The sequence below is a fragment of the Sardina pilchardus genome, chromosome 2 (genome assembly GCF_963854185.1).
Source record: "Sardina pilchardus chromosome 2, fSarPil1.1, whole genome shotgun sequence".
NCBI classification, from domain to species: Eukaryota; Metazoa; Chordata; class Actinopteri; order Clupeiformes; family Clupeidae; genus Sardina; species Sardina pilchardus.
The window spans coordinates 37,707,029-37,719,951 of NC_084995.1; the positions used below are offsets into that span (position 1 = coordinate 37,707,029).

General features: G+C 47.3%; 1 protein-coding gene across 9 annotated transcripts in view; it reads left to right on the forward strand.

The window, feature by feature from the left end:
- The window catches only part of mib1 (MIB E3 ubiquitin protein ligase 1), a 60,189-nt gene that overhangs the window by 33,382 nt on the left and 13,884 nt on the right, over positions 1–12,923 (forward strand). The window lies entirely within an intron of this gene.

Genomic DNA, 12,923 nt, shown 5'->3' on the forward strand with positions numbered 1-12,923 from the left:
CTACCACAGTTAATACACCACCACAGCTGTTTGCCGTCAATCCGCTTTCTATCCTCTCCAACGCACACGCACATGCACACACTGCCCTCCCTTAAAACTCACGTCCCGCCACGATACCAATATCTCTCCGCCTGTCGTCATCCAGTTATCCTTCCCATCCTTTTTCTTCGGCAAAGTGGAAGTCCTGTAACTCCAACCTCTCAGAAGTAAGAGGGGACCAAGAGCCAAGAGCAGAGGGGGAAAAAAAAATAGAGGTGGGACCAAAAAAAGGCATCCGAGAGGGAAGCAAATGTCCCAGCAGAGAATCACAGTGAATCCGATCACAAGTGGCTGAAAGTAATCTGATCCAGGCCAGGAATGAGAGGCCTTTTTTATTTTTTGTTTTTGTTTATTTAATTATCTCTCTCTCTCTTTTTTTTTAAAGAAAAGACTGTTGTGTCCCTAGCCCAGCGGTTGTGAGTTAACGAGTCCGTCATTAGATAGCAGCAGCGCTGCAGCCGCGAGAGGCTAATGAGCCAGAGAGCACTCTGCTGCAGCAGCTGCGCGGCCGGCGCAGCTAACGCAAGAGAGAGAGGGAGAGAGGGAGGGAGAAAGAGAGAGAGGGAGGCAGAGAGGAGGGAGGGAGGGGGAGAGAGAAAGAGGGAGACGGCAAGAGAGTGTGAGAGTAGAGGCAGAGAGAGTGAGAGAGAGAGAGAATGAGCAAGCAAGGCAAATCCATGTGGACGATAGCAGCCCTCCCTCCCTCCCCACCCACCAAATCCTCGTTCACCTGCTCTTCCTCTACAGCCCCGTACTTCCTCGTGCTTCCACGTTCTTCCTCTTCCTTTTTCCCTTGATGAGATGGAAGGAAAGCAAAAGCCATAGAAAGATTTAAAAGAAGAAAAAAAAAAACATCACACACACCACCAAGGTGTCTTGTCTATCTCTCTCTCTCTCTCTCTCTCTCTCTCCCCCGGTAAGTAGTTCGTCTCGTAGTGTCGCTGCAGAACAGTAAATTCCACTCCCCCATGCCGACCACGCTGCACACGGGCAAGGCGAGACATGCAGTTAATAACCCAGAGTGGGAGAGAGGGAACGAGCTAGCAGAGTGAGTGAGAGAGCGAACGAGAGCGAGCGAGCGAGTGAGTGAGTGAGCGAGCGAGCGCACCGGAGAACGAGGAAGACGTCAGTGCGGAGCAGGCCGGCTGGGGGGTAAACTCTGGTCCAGGGGGAGGCAGGCACAGGCGGCATATATTACCTGTCAGCTCAGTTTCCCCCCCGCGTTCACCCTGCTCCTCCCTCTCGCTTCCATCCAGTGTGTGTGAAGAGCCATAATGACCTCCAGAGCGCTCCAGCTGCTGCAGCCATCGCATGCTCGACTCGCTGAATCAGCGCCTCTGATGGGGGTTGGGGTGGAGGGGTGGTGGTGGTGGTGGTGGGGGGGGGGGTTGCTGTGCAGGGGAGGGAGTTGAACATGCTGAATGGGGGAGAGACAGTGAAGGGGAGGGAGGGAGAGAGAGAGACTGCAGACTGCAAGGGGAGGGGGGTAAAAAGGAGGAGAAAGGGAGCTGCAGGAAGAAAGCATACTCACGCCTTACCTTTTAGGAGGGGAGAGACATCATGCTGACACGCGGAGCTGCCGCTGCTGCTCTAAAAATGAGGCAGAGGGAGAGGAGGAGGGAGGAAGAAGAAAAAAAAAAAAAAGAACTGCAGCACCCCCACCCCCCCGGCTCCACCATGTGCATTCTCTGGGTTTTCTGTGAGGATGTCCAGGACTGCAGGAGTCTACTGTAGGGCGCTCTACCATTTGTGTTCCATTCTCTCTCATTCTCTGTCAACAGACAGATAATGAGTCGCTTGCCATGTCAAATATGATTTTTGAAACTCCGGAAATTTGCAAGCCTCACAGAGTCGAAATGTTACACATTTCAAGAAGGAATTGAGAACCAGGAACATTACACCACAAGAGCCTCACATACACTTTTATCATTTATATTTTTTTTATGTGTAGTCCTGTTCAGTATTCTGCGTGTCACTTCAACATTTTGACGAGGGCTAATTTTACTTTCATAAAATGAGAGATGGGCAGAGGTTGACGATGGCGGCCCACTGTGTCTGACCTGAGGCTTGGTGCAAGTTGGAGGTTTCCTCCCCCAGTGGGGGATTTCCAGGAGCTGGTCTCTCCTTAGGGAAAAAGGTCAAAGAGTCGAGTCATTGGAGGGGTGTGGGGGGGGGGGATTGACGTTGACAGGGTTTGGCAGATGAGGAAGAGGCTAACTGTCGTAGGTCCTGTGCTTGCACTTCAGGGAAGAAAAACTAAACCGTGTTTGAGCTTTGCAGGCAGGCAGGCAGGGAGGCATTCAAAACATGTGCTGGCCAGTCGCCGGTCTCCTCTCCGGTGTCTCTCTCACCTCCCTGTGACCATATTTAGTCAACCAGTGCAAAAAATAGCCCCCCTCCTCTTCCACCACCACCAGCCCCAGCCCCAGCCCCAGCCCCAGCCCCAACCCCAGCCCCGGCTCCAGCCCCAGTAGCCTCCCCCATGCAGCTGTCCCCCCTTCTGAATGCTCCGGGAAGCCTCCATCCAGCGCTCCGCCTATCGATTGCACGTCCTGTACAACAAGGAGCTAGCCCGTGTTAGCGCAGCCCTGGCTGCCATTTGCTGCACTATTTTTAGTACTGCCAAATAAAGTGGTCTCTTCTCTTTTTCCCTCCTCCCTTTGCATCTTCTTTTCATCTCTTCTTCACCCTCCCTCTCTCTCTCTCTCTCTCTCTCTCTCTCTCTCTCTCTCCCTCTCTCTTTTTCCCTCTCTCAATCTCCTCTGTCTCTTTCATTTTCAACACTACTTCCCTCTCCTCTTTTAAATAGCTCGGGAACATGCTGGATATGGTAGATATTGCTACTGCTCAACTCTATACTTAGAAACAGGCACAGTTGAGTGTCTGAGAAAGGAGGGAGGAGGGGCTGGGAGGGAGCTGTAGCTATAGTGGCAGTATTTGTGGGAAATCTATTAGGCACAGGAGAGCTATGTGCACTACATCACACCTGTAACCAAGCTTACGACAACACTGCTCCCAGAGATGATCCTGTGGCTCAGCACAGTCTGATCGCCCCCTGTTCTCTCATGCACACAGCCTTGTATGTGCTGTGATTTATCTTACTACTTGGGTGGTGCGTGCTTTTTTTTTTTTTTTTTTTTATAAACCCTCTCCTGCTGTGTCTGTCTGTTGGACTTTTCGTTCATTTTTTTAAGCGTAAATTTTCCCCCTCATTTCCTATGACATAGTCGCTGACTTATCTGTTTAATTAAGAAGTTTGGCTGGCTGAGCGAAAGCTGTCTTCTGCTCCCTGATCCACACCACACCACTCCACAACACTCCCTACCAGCTCTTGTTAAAGCCAGGCCTTTGCTACCCCACTCTCCCAACATCTTAATTGCACTGCTGGAGGCATCAGCTAATCTCTTAGCGTAATGTTTCCTCACCGTTTAGCGCAGCGTCCCTTTTTAAATAATAATGGGGTTTGAGGAAACAGTGGGTTGACCTTGGATTCTCTCCCCATCCCTCTGCAGCTCTTCAGCGCTCACTGTCATGTCTGCTGCCCTTCAGGGAACCCCCTTCTCCAGAAAAGAAAAACCCACTAGAGAGGAATAAGCTGGCCTTAGACCCAAGACATCCAAATATGCACCTTCTATCAAAGGTTTGATTTAATGAGGGGCTGATTCCCATGCTGCTCACTGAAAGAGGGCGAGGGTTGTTGCTCATCTTCTTCGTTTGGGACACATCCAGACTGGACCTAATGCCACCTTTCTTTATCTGGCTGTTGTTCACACTCTCTCTTAATAGCGGGTGCTAAAACAGAATTGTATGGCCAATCACTCGTCTGTCACAGTGGCTCAGTGGAGGCCTCATTTTCTCTCATGAATCTTTGGCTCGGACTGCGGAATGCAATTCAATTAATGCATTGCCGCTCTAATTTATTGCCACTGCGTTGCATTGTATTTATGACTATTACACGAATTGACTGTTTGCCAGGTATGAGCCAGCCTAATGCATCTACTTAGAGCTTAACCTTCCATCTTATGAGGCTAGTGTAACTATTGAATGGCTGTTGCTCCAACAGTATTTGCTTTGTGCGCGTGCCAGCGTCTTTGTCTAAGACCGTTCCTCAGTGCTGTGTCTCTTCATGCCAGTACTGTGGCTTTACATGGGTGGTCACTGACATGATTACCAGACATGACATGCAGCGCAGTGCTAATAGGGAACATACTGTAATATCATAATTGATGCACAATGCCGTGCTATCTAGTGTGGTGTAGCTTTGTTTACTGTCCTACCATCTGAACATTATTGCACTTGATTCAGATTTGTAGATGTTGAGAGTGGGCTGTCTTTTTTTTATTATTTATTTATTTTTATCAGGCTGCACTTCTTACAGTCCATTCCCAAATGCAACATTTAGCATAGTGTCCCTTCCCTATCTACATCAGTCAGTTAGTCACCATCTGTCTCGTCAGTCAGTGATGTCAAACAGTGATGTTTGGAGGAGGCCATTACAGCTGCCCTGATGTGAGTGCCAGGTAAATTACTGGATGTCGCTTGATGCTCTGAGATTGTACACTTGATGTTAAGCCAAACAACTAATCAATCAGAGAGATAATGCATATGGACTCTGTTTGTTTGCCTCTTGGCGTACTTGGTTATTTTATGTCATTTCCATTCAAAAGGCTTACATATTCTTCCAGTCATGCTGTTAATTCTGTTGAAATGGAAATATTTTAAAAATAACTTGCCATTGGTGCACAGAAATAGGTTGGCCTGAAAACAACTGTTGTGCTTTTCCATTTTTAAGGGTGCTCTTTCATTGTAGCCACTTGAGTTTGAGTTCATTTGACAATAAAATAAAGTATATCATCAATCATGTCAGTACTTGTCTGGCTGGATTGAAAGAGGCAAATGTTTATGATTGGTGAACGTTTGAAACGAGTCTTTTAATTGCTTTAGACCCAGGGGCACAGAGAGACAAATGACTTTCTTAATGTTATTGGTTTCGGCTTCATTTTGGCAGAGGATTGCACTTCCACTCTAGTGAGATTTTATTCTACCAGTGATGCAGAGATGCCAGGAGCAAGATTTACTTTCTTATGAGACATTGTTACGGGGCAAATAAAACACATGCAATAAAAAAAAAAAATAATAAAAAAAGCCCCATTTAAATCACAACATTGTTTCAGCAAATACATGTATTATATCTGTGTTGTTAACACACAGGTGTTTGGGAGGTCAGCAGTAAATCCCTAGTTTTGGTTGTGATCTTCAACGTGTCTTGATTTGAGAAGGATTTGATTGTAGCAACGATATAGAGTTGAATGCACACCAATGAGTTATTTGCAAGCACGTTTTGGCTAAAGTGAAAATATATTTAGCTAAAATTCAAATATCTTTGGTCATCTGTTAATTGTACTGGGAGAAAGACTATTGGTATTCAATATCACAATCAATCTAGTAATTATGTACATTGCATGTTATTGTGTTACAAATATTCTTACACGATTGCTGTACTCGTAAGTATGCCTTGGGAATTGACTCGACAGTCCAAAGTGATTCAGTGGAAGTTCTGTTGATGAAACAAGCTTCTGATCGCTGTGAGAACTTTTCTAGATCTTTTTCAAGTCTGTGATCTAACAGAAGTTCAATAATTCTCTTCTCAAAGTGCACTACCCTTTGCCCAAGTTAGAACACCTCTACCACTATAGTTTGGAAACTTCTTTATGTTGATTTTGAGTGTTCAGACATTGCCCCTAGCAGGCTCCGTGGGGGAAGAGATTGCCTGTAGCCGTTTGATTTACTCTTCAGCAGCTTCTCATTCTCTGCCTCGACTTCGCTCCCTCCATCTTGGTACCTTTAAGTGCTCCATCATTGAGCAGGTCAGGCTGGTGAGCGGCAGACAGCGTAAAAGTGATTTATCGGGGTGCAGCTTGGCTGCTGTTGGGGGAAGCCTGTGGCTGACGCCTTTCAGCCTCGAGTCACTGACCCCTCAGCGACACACACATACACACGGCGTCAAATACACACATACACTTAATGAGTCTCTACAGCAAGTTCACATTTTGTTAAGGGCAGAGCATGTTTATTATACCATAGTTCATATGCAGATGCAATTCAGTTTGCTTTACATAAAAAAAAGATTGATCATATTTTAAAATTAAATAAAGTACAGAAAATAGTAGTTACAGTAATTTCCTGTACATAAGCCACATTGTGTATAAGCCGCAGGACAGTGTTTTAAGCAAGTTAAAAGAAACAAAACCATATTAACTGCCCCCCTGTATTAACCTCATAGTTGAAGAAATTTTGCAAAATCAATGCATAAGCCGCAGCTAATAGTCGGGAAATTACGGTAACTGTAGTAGTTAACTGCAGATTTTACTTCCCAAGTACAATACATACAAATATTAATGAACTCAGAATGTTACACTGTAGCACAATATGCAACTTGCTGCTTGACCTCAACATTTAATTATCAAAACATTTGAATGGTAGTGAAAGAAGGTATACTGAACACATTGGTAAATTGCTACTCGTTTATGCTGTTTGAGCTATTCTTACTTTGTCAGTCTTGACAAAAGATGACAAGTTTGTATGACCAATGGATGAAATATTTCCTTGATTAACCAAACTGGTGACCTTCATGCAGACATTGAAGAACAATACTTAAGCAATACTTAAGCACATGCGCAATCGTGTGGTAACCTCTGTGTTTGAATGGGAGAAAAGATCAAAATGACTCCATCTCCATTCAGCTGCATGTGACCATCCCTGGCCGGAACCCTGTGACGCACACAAGCCAATCAGCACACATGTCTGGGCAACACCAACCACCTTCAGCCATTCACAGAGCTCGTTGCCCTCTCGGGAGGGAGCTAGACGGACGGAGTGGACCAATAGCGGTTCTCGGTGCCTCGGTGCCAAGATAAATCCCTGCCAAAAAAAGGGGGGCAACTCCAGTGCACCCTGTCGTACAGTAGGAGAGGCGTGAAGGTGCAGAGAGAGGGTGCTTACTGCTCAAGGACACAGTCAGACTTCCAGCCCATGATTAATAACCCTCACGCTGCATGTGTTCACCAAAGATTATTGCTTTTCCAGAAAGAACAAGATTTGTTGTCCATCAATCTTGCATTTTTTCCCCCCCTTGCTCTGTAAATAATTAAAACATTCTCCCTGAGCTATATTAATGCAGTTCACCTGTCTTTTGACAAGGGTACATGTATATCTTCTAACCTTATTTGAGAATTCATCATATACATATTCATTTGATATCAGGCGGTGTCTGTCATTACTTATTTATACACATCCCCCTCGTGGCAGCTCCGTGTCACTGAACTTCCTCTTTAATTGTGATCCCAAACTCGTTGTTGAAGTATAAAGTATGCCGGGAGCTCTCGCAGCACGTAAAGTGCTAGCTGCATGGGCATGCACTTTTGTGCCACTTCCTTTCCGATGCACAGGACCCGTATTTGGCTTCACTACACATCTACGCATCCGCAAGGTTATAGCGTCCGGTGGCAGAGGCAGACACTCGAATGATGTTCAAGGCTGGATAGGCATTAGTGCAGATCCATGCCTCATGTTCTAACCTGTGTTCACATCTGACCTCTGCTTAGCCGTTGAATAATTTATCATTTTCGTAGCCGTGGAAACTTGCATGGTTCCCTGAGAGGTGCACGTCTCTGAGGTCATCTAATGCAGCCTGTCAACTGCAGAGTAAACTTTTAAAGTGTGTGTGGGTGTGGTTCCAGAACAAGAATGCACACAACAGCACACGCTGTGCATTTTAGTTACCAAAAAAAAAGAAATTAGCGTTCATGTGGGAAAATAAGGTTCCACCAAAAACCTCCTGAGGACTTTCTTCGCGCCCTTACCTGTCTGCTACATATATTGTACATTTTTGGGATGTAGTGAACCATTTATTGGACAAGCTAGGCACAAGTCTGAACTTCCAGCATGTCCAATTTCCTGTTCGACTGATGCATCATGGAGAATTTTCTGGTAATTCATTAGGGGGCCTTTTTCTGCCCCGTTTTCCGAAGACTGAGGGCAAGACGGAGAGGAAGAGAGATTTGCCGGAGAAGCGAGCTCACTAGAAACCCCCTGCAGCTTGCACAGTCTTAAGCTCCAGCACCTCCGGTAAACAGTTTGGAGTCGAGGTGATTTAGAGCCAGAGATTTATGACCCTGCCGTACATCAGCAATGCTTCTGTCGTGCCCAAAACCCCCCCACCCACCCCTCCACACACACACCTACCGCACGTCCTCAGTACCCCACAGCCCCCCACCCGCTGATGTTGACAGAGCTGAGGCTGGCGGCCGATCGAACACCTCTACTCCCAGAGACTGAATTCTCTACTGCTCCATGAAGGAAGTAATTCTCCAGTTTACCTCGCTGTCAAATGCCATATGTTCTCTAAGTGAGGTGGTGGTGGTGGTGAGGGGAGGACATGTTGTCATATTTTGTGTATTCCTGCAACTGTCGTTCCTGGAAGAGAAGGATGGGACACACTCATTTACCCTAAGAAGAGATGAGCAGATCACAAGGACTGGTCCTCTTTTTTTTTAATTTCCAGGTTGCATCTTTAAAATTGAAGTAATATACTGATGGATGAGTATTTCTATTTTTATTTTTATTTCTGCCCATCAAGATTTGATTTCTTCATCTGTGCACCGTTATCTGTGAGATCAGGGGCATCTGTTAGCAGAGCAAGGCCTTCTTTTTTTTTTATTGCAGCAGCATATTTTTTTATCACTCTGATAGAGCGAAAGAAGAGCATAAATAATTGGGTCGTGGGTATCAGTGGGCTGTTGGCTCGTGCTCCGTCTAGAATGATTGCTTTGAAAGGGACTGAGCTCAGTGATGCAAAATGAATGAGGGGTTTCTTTTTAAGCTAAGGTGTTGCACCTCTCTCCCAGCCTCTGCGGTGGAATGGTGCAGTCCTCGCCCTTTTAAAATGCACCAGTGGTCTCTCGCGCGCGGCGCGGCGCGGCACGGGGCACAAACAGCAGCGCCTCGGCTCGGCTTGGCGCTGACAAGGGAACATCATAGAAATGCAGCGGGTTAACCCCCAGCCTTTATGCTAATGCCCCCTTAATGAAGCCGCGCGCACAAGGAAGACAAAGGCGCAGTAAGGTCAAACTGAAAGGGAGAAACTGATTTTCCAGCCAGGACTCAGAAAATGCCTGCCTGCCTGCCTTTTTTTTTTCTCCTTTTCTTTCATTTACACATCTTTCCCACAGTCCTGCAGTGACTTTGATTCTATGTATTTTGGCTGTTGGGCACCTCCTAAAACTCACCCCCTTCACACTCACACTCACACACACACACACACCTATGCAGTGAAACACACATAACAAGTCACACTCGGGTAGGCGCTGCTTTGGCACAGGACGGCACATGCAAATGAACGGCATGCGCCCAAGCTGTCATATTCTCCAACGGCTAGCATGGCGTCTGGAGAAGCACTCCCAGGGGACAGAGCCACTCATGGCATTAATAATGCGCAGACTGTTGATTTTACGGTTTATTTAAAGTCCTTCCCAACCCACCTTTGGGACGGCGACTCCGTGGCTCTTAGACTTCAAGGATTTTGTCCTCCTGGAAACGCCAGTGAGGATACTACTGTAGCATTTCATACACGTGCCATTCAGACATTGTTTACCTGCAGGACATGGCGTGCCCACAGGATGTGACCATTAAATATGCAAATTGCTCAGCTTCCAAGTTATTTTTGGTATTCTCCATCCTTGCTTTTCCCATCTGGTGTTGAAAAGGTGGACAACAAACCCTCCGGTGTATTCGCCTGCATGTGTTTGTGGCGCGCTAGCTGGAGCCGCTTCTCACTCCCCACTTTTTAAAGGCGATGAGCTCCCCTGTCAATGACAAATTGCACCCGGACTGCACTAGACAACAGGCCCTGCCGGTTGGCTCCTGAGGGACCCCAGCATCTCACAGGGTGACCCAGTTCCATCACGCCTTCTTCACTTCGCCTCTCCCTCGCTCTGTGCCTCTCCATTTTGCTTCCTGCCTGCCTGCCTTCCCTGTACTCTCCTCTCCTCTCCTCTCCTCTCCTCTCCACTGCTCTGCTCTGCTTGCAGTGTTTGCCGTATGCTCAGGATTTAGGCCACAGAAAGACCACTGGAGGGGAAGCAAGCTGCTGTTTCTGCCTTCAAATCTGTCTACCCCACCTTCCCCCCCCCCCCCCCTCTGAGGCTTTGCCTTTCTCTCCATCCTGTAAAGCCCACTCTACACATGCTAAGCCACACAGGTCATACAGACCCCCCCCCCCCCCCCCCACCCCCCACGCACACGCACACACACACACACACACACCCTTAAAGGTATACTATGCAACGTTTTTCAGTTAATCAATTCGTTCCATACTGTTATATATGATTAAATGGGTCATTACCGGTCGAACAGTGTTTTTTTTGGCCGCTCTAGTGGTCTGTAGCGGTAAAACCACACTTGCAACTTCAGGAGACACCGAGCACGCACCCATGCTCTACTCCAGGAAGTGTCATGTAAAGTCTCATGAAAAGGCACGGCAGACTGACCGATTGAGGAGTTTTGTCAAATATACACGCTAAAGTTGTAGGGGAAGCTCTGCAGAGAAATATGCAAGCATAAAACGAGCGAAAATGAAAAGCGAAACCGGCGACGAAATCGCCAATCCTGCATAGTATACCTTTAAAGCGCCAGCCATGGACACTGCTGCCTGCATACCCATGCCCCGTTCAACCTTGGCTCCCATGTCAACCTCATCCTTACATAAGGAGAAAGGGCCCGTTCTCCAAGTTCTTTCTCTCCCTCTCTCTCTCTCTCTCCTCTCTCTCACTCACTCTCTATCTCTCTCTCGCCTTCTTTTTTTCTCTTTGCCTTTCTAACAAATATCTAACTGCAATGCAGCAGTGCCAGCCTGTGCATTAATATTTATGCCGCCCAATCCACCCAACATGGCAGGGAGCCTGTCAGTCCAGGCTGCATCTGTGGGGGCCCGCCTCCCCTTGCGCCACCCTACCCCAACCACCCTGGCCAGTGTCAACGCAACCCCGCCAACCACCCCTCAGCCCTCGCCAGGGGGGCGCCAGGCCCTTGATGCCTCATGTCAGTTTTCTACCCAGCCGTGGAGTCAGTCAGGCTAATGCAGATCTGTGTGCTAGCAAATGCACTATTGACTGCAGCAGAGACGGATGTGAAGCAAGCACAACCTTCTTGGGGCATGTTGGTTTTTTTTTTTTCCTTTCTCCTTTATCCCCTCTGTTTCTAAGAAAGTCTCCATGTGCAGTAATACAGAGCATGCATCCAGGCTTCCCAAAGTCCAGCCTCCTCTGGAACTTGTTTGCAACATTCAGACGCACAGAAAGATTGGGAGCCGTTTCCAGCCTAACAGCTGTACCTTGTCCATAGACTCTTGCTCTTGACTCGTGTGGTATTTTCACTTAGCACTTTATTGTCCTTGAAAACGACAGAACCGGTATTGTGTCCTCATTACCACTGACTGCTTCCCAGTGAATGTATTTCTTTCCTAAATATAGAGTGCCTGTGTTCAATATGCATATAATATTTATCATCAGGAGCGTGTGAGACCAGCTAAAGCCAATAGCGAGCAGCTGGATCATTATCTTGTCCTATGTTCCTTTTAGAGTTGTGCCATAAAAGCAGCAGTCACACTTGAATGTTTAATCGGGCTTTGCCAAATGAACTGATGTATGTGGCTCCGGGCAATGCAGGTGCAAATATGTGTCGTGTGTGTGTGTGTGTGTGAGAGGGAGAGAGAGAGAGAGAGAACACACTCACATTGGCGTATGCACTGCAGCACAGCAACGCTGCTCTGCAGCGCACCAAGTCGGTATGAAGCTGCTGATGTGCTTTCTCCTCTCTCCCCCTCTTTCTCTCTCTCTCTCTCTCACTCTCTCGCTCTCCTTCTCTCTCTGTTTCCCCCCCTTCGCTCTCTCTTCTATCACACAAAAGCCAGAGACTGGCTTAAGCACAATCCACCCTGCAGCAGTGCAGCTCTCCAGTGGACTGTGCTCCGGCACCTTTTCTCATCACAGAAATTACATTTCATTAACCTCTCCTCTTTCTCACTAGATCACCCCCACCTCGCTCTCTTTCTCTTCTTTTTCTTTCTCACTCCCTCCCTCTCTCTATCTCTCTCTATCTCTCTCTCCCTCTTTCCTTTCTCTTTTCTCTCTCTCCATTATGTTCAAGCTATCGAAGAGAATAAAAGCTGTTCTCTGAATAATGCCAAAGCCCTTCTTAGGGTAATGGCAAAGCCCTCATGACGTTTTGAGGTTACCTTTGCCACTTTGACACAGGGGGGGGGGGATCAAATGAGTGCCAGAGCAGGGCCCGGACTACCAAACACCCCCTGTAACGTTTCAAGTGAGACAGATTTTCTTTGCATAAAATGTGGCGCCCATTGATGGTGTAAGATCCGTAGGTCACACTGTTGTACGGAACCAGTGGCACAGAACCGCTCTGAAGTAGCACAGAAGAGGAGAGTCAAAAAAGAAGAAGGAGGAGAGAGAGATTGATAGAGAGAGAGAGAGATGAAAGAGGGGAAAGGTCAGACACCTTCGGAGAGCAGAGGACTGATGTGCATCACTCCCTCAGTCCCCTCACACCGCTCTTTGATGTCCATATTCCTGCCCGCACACCCTTTTTCTTTAGCTATACATTTCCTTTTCTTTTGCCTGGCTTCCTCTCGTCTGTCTCATCTCTCGCGCTGCTCACCCACCGATGCAGCCCATTCTGTTGGCAGATGCTGCACAGATTCCCAATCAGCCTCCTCGTGTGTGTGTGTGTGTGTGTGTGTGTGTGTGTGTGTGTGTGTGTGTGTGTGTGTGTGTGTGTGTGTGTGTGTGTGTGTGTGTGTGTGTGTGTGTGTG